At 31.6% G+C, this 8,833-nt stretch overlaps 1 long non-coding RNA gene across 1 annotated transcript; it reads right to left on the bottom strand.

Annotated features, from left to right (window-relative positions):
• Window positions 1–3,290: 3,290 nt before the first annotated feature.
• LOC109156622 lies at window positions 3,291–4,871 on the bottom strand. Its single transcript, XR_002050076.1, has 3 exons — window positions 4,521–4,871; window positions 3,877–4,016; window positions 3,291–3,774 (listed from the first exon to the last, which is right to left on the bottom strand). It is a non-coding gene; the product is annotated as an uncharacterized LOC109156622 (long non-coding RNA).
• Between the last annotated feature and the right edge of the window lie 3,962 nt (window positions 4,872–8,833).

Raw genomic sequence — 8,833 nt, 5'->3', positions numbered from 1 at the left:
TAAGTCAACAAATTTAAACTGATAGGGTAGTCAAAATTGATATCTGAAATTCAATCGGAGGACCTTATCTGTCATCCGATCCATTCGATTGCACAGCCCTAGTTAAGAGTAAAAAAACCAGTGCCCCTTTTTGTACAAGCCATTAGCTGGGCCAAACAAATACTTAGGGGCTTATTACTTCAATGGAGGATGATTCATCCCTGTTGCTAAGCGGAATTATGATGGGATCATGAATCCCTTCAATAGTGAACAGATTATTAATCCCACCCAGCCACCCCTCGCACCACTTTATTCTATCCCATTTTTCTAAAGATTAGGTGACAATCGTTATGCGTTGGACCCGTGTTATGCTGGACACGGGTAACAGTGCCGTTAGGCACTGTTATCTTCTTTTTTTTTTTTTTTTTTTTTTTTTTTAATTTCAGACTGCTTCGTTATGGGAGTATATGTTCATAATTTTATTACTATATGTTAATAACTGTACATTCATAACTCCATAACTGTACGTTCATAACTCTATAACTGTACATTCATAACTCCATAATTGTACATTCATAACTCCATAATTGTACATTCATAATTTTCGAAGCTCTATGTTCACAATTTTAGAGCTCTATGTTCATAATTTTATCACTATATGTTCATAATTGTAAGTTCATAATGTTAGAGCTCTTTGTTCATAATTCGATCAATAACTATACATTCATAATTCCATACTGTAGATTCATAATCTCATAACTGTAGATTCATAACTCCATAACTGTAGATTCATAACTCTATAACTGTACATTCATAACTCCATAACTGTACATTCATAATCTTCGAAGCTCTATATTCACAATTTTAAAGCTCCATGATCATAATTTTATCACTATATATGTTCATAATTGTAAGTTCATAATGTTAGAGCTCTGTGTTCATAATTTCATAATTGCATAACTGTACATTCATAACGGCATAACTGCACATTCATAATCCAAAAAACAAATAACGCCGTTAACGGCAAAACGCGCGCGATTTTTTTTTTTTTTTAAACTAAATGACGCGTTTTTTTTTGAAAAACGACGTCGTTTTGGGCCCGTGTCCATAATTCTTTGTGGACACGGGTCCAGGGCATAATTTGCCATTAGGTGGTGGGACAGCACTTAATTCCGCACCTTAATTTTTGGGCCAATTAGGAAAAGTGGGGAATAAGGGTCAAATAGGCCATCGAACCGCACATGATAATGTAATTAGGCCACTGAACTTAAAAAAGCTACAATTGAGTCCCTAAACTAACTCATTTCAAACAATTTGTTTAATTTGCAGGTTTTCTCTAAGTCACCCAATTTAAAATATTTTTTAAAAAATTTTTTAAAAAATTATTACTCCCTCCGTCCCGAATTATGTGTCTTACTTTGCATTTACACGGATTTTTAGGAAGCAATGAAAAGAATACTAGTTTTCCTATTTTATCCCCAACATGCCATGTGATGATTTGACCCTTCTATCACTTTATACTCAAATCACTTGTACTACATAGTACAAAGTACAATAAATTAACTCAAAAGTATGAAATGCACATAAGGGCAAAATTGGAAAAATAGAATGATAGTAGTGTTTAATTTAGGAAAGTAGACAACATTTTGGGACAAACTAAAAAGGAAAGTAAGACATGTAAAATGGGACGGAGGGAGTAATTAAAATAAACGAAAAGAAAAAGTCGTTCGATGAACTCTGGGTTTCATTGCTCATCCGGGTCCTCACAAACAATCTGGATTGCTCATGGGCTTTCCGGGCTCAACTCTGGGTTTCATTGCTCAGCCGGAGGTTGGATGATGATAACATCGTATATCTCAGATTACAACGAAACCCCCCAACAAACTTTCCTCGAAAACTCTAGTTTAAGAACAAATTTAAAAAGCCAAAAATATCATCGGAAAATAGGTCAAAGGTAGTAATCAAGAAAAAAAAATCAGCCGGAAAACCTCTCGGAAAATCAAGAAATTGCTAAGTTTGTATCAGGCTTAGCCGGAACCTTCGTCTCCGGCGGAAACAATGCTTTTTTTTTTTTTTAAATAAAAAAAACAATTATTTTTAAAATTTAGTTTATTTTAATTAAATATTTTCTAAATTATTTTTAAAAAATATTTTAAATTAGGTGTTAGAAAGAGGGAAAACCTGCAAATTGAACAAATTGCTTGAAATTGGTTAGTTTAGGGACTCAATTGTAATTTTTTTGAATTCAGTAGCCTAACGGTTCAATGGCCTATTTGACCCTTATTCCGAAAAAGAGGGGATTATTAGACCAACATCGCTTGTTCCCTCAAAGCCAATTGATCTGTATATAATTGATGGCATCTTCTATGGTTGCTTTATAAGTTAAAATGGTTTTGGTGGTTTCTAGTGATGTCCTTTTGTTCTTCACTCTCAAGAATAGCTGTATCCGAATCTCGTTTCTTTGTTCTTTGGATGTTACATCCTTGGTTTTCTGGGGTTGGTAGAAGAGTAAGTTCAACCCTTGCAGATGAAGATAGAGTACAAAATGGGGGTATCACTTTGTGTTTCTGGCTTTACCTAAACAACCCCACTTCTCTCCCTTCTACAATTCTTCATCATGTTCTCCTCAGATTTCCCCAAGTCTCCTGTGTTTTTAGGTGCTTATATGTATGTATATAATCTGCAAATGTGTATAGGTACTAGCATCATGTTTATGAGTGGGTTGTGGAATTAACTATTTTTAGGTGTTTGTTTTCCATTAATCTGATGTGTGAACTAAAATGATTGTGTATATAGTTGGCATTAGTGATTGGTTTCTAATTTCTCGAGTAAGAAAAGATCATACTCCGTAATTTTATTGGATTTGGGGATGATCTTGTATTTCAACAGGTGCTTTTTGGAGTTTGAATGCATTTTCTAAGCATTTTCATCGACTTATGTAGCTAAAGATATGATTTTTGTGTGATATACCCTTCTATAAGAGAGGTACTGTGATATGAAGGGATAGTTTACTCAGAAAAAGAAATGAAGAAAATCACACAAATCAGAATACACAAGGAAAGACTTTAACTCAAGGAATTTGACTAAAATAAAATCAAAGGCACAATTAGGAGTGGAAATAGGCCAGGCCGAGCCAGGCTTTAGAAAAATAGGCCTGGGCCTGTTATAGAAAACTTAGGCCTGAGCCTGGGCCTGTAATAGGCTTTTTCTTAAGCTCAAGTCTGAGCCTATAATAGGCCTGGCCTGGCCTGAAGCCTTTTTAAAAGCCTATTTAATATGTAAACCATTAAAAAAGCTTCATGTCTAGCCTGTTATCAAATTTGTTCTTTTGATCTAGTTTATCATGTACATACTAAACTACTAGAATCACTCAGACAGTTCTGGTGAATACAGAGAGACATTTTAGAAACTAATAGCAAATTAAAACTAACTGTAATCGAAAAATTCATATATATCATTGTAGTGCTCTTACATTTTCTTTGACCATAATTAGTAATGGATTAAAAATAGAAGCCACCACTACACTTGGGAAAAAACACCACACAAACTCAATTGGATATAATTACTTCATCAATTATTTGAACAAAATTACTTGTGTTTAAATTATAAATAAATTATATAAAGTAGCATAACGATTAGCTTCTCCAGTTTGCAATAGCTGCTTGAAATGGTGAAGATCCTGAATTTTAACCGTAGTGGCACTAGGTACCAATACTTGTCAGTCTTTGCATCCTCAACAATTGGGATGTTTATCTTTTCATGAGCAAGCAAATCTTGTATGGATTCCATGTACACCTGATTGAACAATGAGATTTTCAGTTACAAAAACTTGATACAGTACAACAAAAATATTCGCATTCACCATAATTTTCAGTATTACGAGTTGATTTCAATAACCTGAAAAGATAGGAAATTTTCATACTGGCAGTCTCAGGAGATGTATTGACAATTATGTCTTCCAATGCTCTAGCCATGATGCCACGCTTAATCACATCATCTTTAGCTATTACTGTCCCATTATACCCATCCAACACACTCTGCAAAAGCATATCAAATTGCTTTTAATTTCTGAATATTTATGCTAGCACAACCAACATTATATATTCAGTACAGGATTATAATCCACATTTATCTACTGCCATCTAGGTACTAAAAGAAATGTATACTCCTGAAAATACAATGAACATCACTAGACCCAAAGTTTAAATTTATAAGTCATTCAGAAGTAAGCAAAATGCTCACGATCTGACTTCATTAAGCAACGAACCTGCAAAATTGGAAGTCATTAACAATTCAGTTAGGCTAATCCATCTTAACCCTCTCCAGATTATCTGCGCAAAAATAGTATCCTTAACAATTAAATCTACATACGCCATAATGCAAAACAAAGAGTTAAAGATCCAAAACACCCAAAATTACCAATAAAATTACAGTGAAAAAAAATTAAATAGTCAGTAAAATTTTAACCAATAAATAATGTGAATTTTCATTTGTGCTCTAAGATCGGAACAGAAAACTAAAGCAACTAGAGAAGTAATTACCAAGATAATCTACAAGGATTCTTTCGTTGCAGAAGCGGGCAGTAGGTGGGCGACTTGGCGAGTGTCGAAATCCCATCCGTAAGGAAGCCTGTCAGCCGAACGAACTTGCGAAGAAAAGGTGTGGCTTCCACAGTCCAATCATGAACAAAGCCGGAACGAGCGGCGGAGAAGAAGGACAGTTGGGAGACGCTGAGACGAAGCAGAAGCATCGTTGATGAAACCTTGAACGTATCTGCAGGCTTGGTCTAGGAAGGAAAGGGGAAGGGACGGAATCTGTAGGCTTGGTCCACTTAAAGCAGACGGAAGGAAATGTGAAGGGAGTGGAAGGGAGCGGCGATTTACAAGTAGGGAGTGGAAGGGATCTGTAGGGTTTACATATATGAGTAGAGTTATATAAAAACACGTAGGTAAAAAATTATAATATATATATATTTATATATGAGTAGAGTTATATAAAAACACGTAGGTAAAAAATTATAATATATATATATATATATATATATATATATATATATATATATATATAAACAGGCCTGGCTTGCGGGCTCGCAGGCCAGGCCTTATTCATTTAGGCCTAGGCCTATTTAGTAAAGAGGTCTTAAATTGGGCCTAAGCCTGGCCTATTTATTAAATAGGTCAGGTCTAACTAGGCCCTAAACAGGCTAGGCCATAGGCCCCTACAAAGGGGCCTGGCCTATTTTCACCCCTAGGCACAATCATATCAACAATATCTCCTTTCTATAATTATTTATTTCCTGGCACTATAAATTAGAACCTCTAGATGAGAGTAAATCATCCAATCTTTATCCTTAGTCTTTAAGCTTTAGTAGCTAGGCAAGATCCTAAAACTCTAGTGGGGCAAGAGCCTAAAACTCTTGCTGGGGAAAGTCTTGTGACTTCCCTGTTTCTTTTCTTTAACTAGTAGGTGCACCCGCGCGATGCGCGACTATATATATAGTATGATATATATACAGTATAATATAATTAGATGAAAAAAATATATAGTTTGAAAACCTAATAAATTTGAAATAATAAACTTTGTAATTTTATGATCATTCATGTATTGATTAAAGCTATCTACCACATCCAATGTTGGAGCCAAAATAACACTGTTCTTAAGATATGACAGATCACTTATATTGCGCCGAAACAAAGGGAATGTGCTATCAACAATTGCAGCAATAGGATCATCGTCAAACTTGAGCAATAAGTGATCTGGAATTGTAATATCTGCTTCACTGTCAGTTGAATTACCAACTACTCCATCACCTATATTAACTATCCATTTTGCAAACTCTTTAATCTCTTTAGCTTCGACCTCTGATTGTACACCACTTAGGCGTAGATTCTTAGTTAGCCTAAATACTTTACATGATCTCCAAAGATATGAGGAATTTATGTTTGCCCCAACAATATCTTGACGTGTGCCCTTTAGAATTACTTGTAGAATTTGCCTGAAATAGTCACAAAAAATAACTGTTTTACCACCAAAGGTCATATAATAACTATTCGGATTTATGGAGCGTAACAAATCCCTCATTGTCAGGTCTAAAGCTTCATAGCAAAATTTGTGCATCATTGGACCTTCATCCCATATTATCAATTGCTTTGCAAAAAATGGAATGTATCCCATAACCAAAACCCAATAAAAGGAATATTCTCAGTATATTTTTACATCAAATTATTTCCATCTCCAACCCATTACACCAATGTTATTTTATAATATTTAATAAACAAATCTATATATATATATAAAAGTAAAATCCTCCTAGCCAAGTTTTCCCCCCAAAACTTAGAGGCATTTTTGTAATATTAAATATTTAGACAAATATGGCATTTCAATAATATTAAAGATTTTACCTTTCTTGAGATCTCTTACCATTTTATAATTTCAATACTAAACCCTTTTGATCTCATTCATTGTGTATAAATACACCTTATATGACCATACACAACCCCAACTAAGGTTAATTATTTCATTGATTTTTGCTAATCATCTTGTGATCTTCCACAGTTGAGGTTGATACGTGATTTGCACGGGTGATGTTTTCATTCTTAGTTTCTTTTATTTTTTCTTCTTTTTGGGTTTTGTTCTGTTTTTATTTTTTTGTATTTTCTGATTTTTAAACAACAAAAGTGGTTCGTAAGAAAAAATGTTGATATATATTTTTTTTTGGTCTATTTTTGTGGAGAAGATACGGATCTAGAAAGATTGATCGGGAAGCAATAGACTTCTAATCATCCTGTAATCTTCCACAGTTGAGGTTGATACGTGATTTGCATTGGTGAGGTTTTCATCATCTTAGTTTCTTTTATTTTTTCTTCTTTTTGGGTTTTGTTTTGTTTTTATTTTTTTGTATTTTATGGTTTTTAAACAACAAAAGTGGTTCATAAGAAAAAATATTGATATATATATTTTTTGTTTGTCTATTTTTGTGGAGAAGATACGAATCTAGAAAGATTGATCGGGAAGCAATAGAGTTCTTTGCTCATCAAGATGATAAAGTTTTGTGATCGAGGGACGAATTATGTGTATATGTAAATAGATATAGACTTACAGAGGGAAGCATACTAAGAATACAATAAAAACCAAAATGAAATTAAAAGCATTTTTTAGTTGTCAATATATCAAAGCGTTGGACTTTGTTTCGATTCAATTTCTCCGTCTATAAAGTGTACATTTTTTGTAATAAGAGAGTAGTTTGTCTCTCCCTTCAAGACGTTTTTCTTGTCATTTAATTTTTTTTTTTTTAGGAAAAAAAATGATTAAGTACTGTGGCTTTTTTTTCAATAGAGTATTATTTTGATTTTATTCTTCATCTGACATTCCTTGATATAAAATCACTTTACTAATGTAAAATAATGTTATTGACTTACCATGTTTGCTTCGATATGCTAAGCCATTTAAAATTTAATACGGAGTAAAATTTATAATTCTAATACTTCCGTAATAATATTGAATAAATATTAATCATATGTTTAGATTTAATAATATATTATATTAAAAGAATTATATATTAATTTAATATAATGATGGTTAATACGGGTAAACCATATATAAGCAATATTGTACCTTAAGAATATTATACCTTAATTATAAAAATTCTACCTAATAATTTTAGTATTAAATGTCATACAATAATTACCATAAACAATGTTTAATAATTGTAAACAATGTTTAATAATTGCCAAATTCTATTATGCAATAAAAATTACTATTATAAAATCTTTTGTAATATGGACACATTATTTTTAATTATTTCGATTTAAGAATATTATATCTTTTGTATAAAAATTCAAATAATACTTTTAGTACTATTGAATATTGATTGACTAACAATTATTTTAATTATTAAGACAATTAATAGATATTTTGATTTAAAAAATTTTCAAATATATGAATTATACATAGTAGCATGGAATCAATTAGTAAGATAATTATATTAGGTAATCTAATAAATAATTTACTTTTTAAATTATATCCACTCTTTAATAAATTATACTTACCTTAATAATTAATTATTAATATTATTACCTAATAATTATATATTGTTACCTTTTTGGTGTAATTATTATGGTAATTTATATACATATATATTTTTATACTTAATGTATAATATTATTGGCATGAAATAAATTATACTTACCTTAATATATAATTAATTTTTAATATAATTACCTTATTTTTATTAAAGATAATTATTTTGATAATTTTTCTTTCATTATTTTGTGTGATTATTATGGTAATGTATTTAAATTTTGGAAGATATTATTACAAATATTATAATTAAGGGAAAATGGCACTTTTTCCCCCTGAGTTATATACTTATAGCACTTTTCCCCCCTCAATTATTTAGGTAAGCACATTAGCACCTTCAATTATTCTAAAAGTGGTTATTTTCCCCCTAATATATTAAAGTGACATTTATACCCTTAAAATAAACATTTTATTTATTTTACTTCTCCAATAAATTATTGTGTATACGTAGGAATGACTACGATTCGGTTCGAACTGAATCAGACACTATAGCAATCGAATTAAAAGTCTCCGGTTATGATTCAGATCTAGAACCAAATATTTGGATTTTAATTTATTAAAATTATGAATCAAAAAAATTGGATCCTGAACCGTGAACTGGCGGTTCCGGACCCGATTCGCGATTTTGAACCGTTTTTATTTTAAAATTTTATTTTTATTTTAAAAATAGTCTAAATTCAACAATAAATGTATTTTATTTTTTCAGTTCGGAACATGAACCGTCCGTTCCGGGATTTTAATAAACTCTAAATATCGAGTTTCGATTCTAAATTGT

Source organism: Ipomoea nil, unplaced genomic scaffold (genome assembly GCF_001879475.1).
Source record: "Ipomoea nil cultivar Tokyo-kokei standard unplaced genomic scaffold, Asagao_1.1 scaffold2749, whole genome shotgun sequence".
Classification (NCBI taxonomy): domain Eukaryota; kingdom Viridiplantae; phylum Streptophyta; class Magnoliopsida; order Solanales; family Convolvulaceae; genus Ipomoea; species Ipomoea nil.
This window is presented reverse-complemented; position numbering and strand designations above follow the sequence as displayed.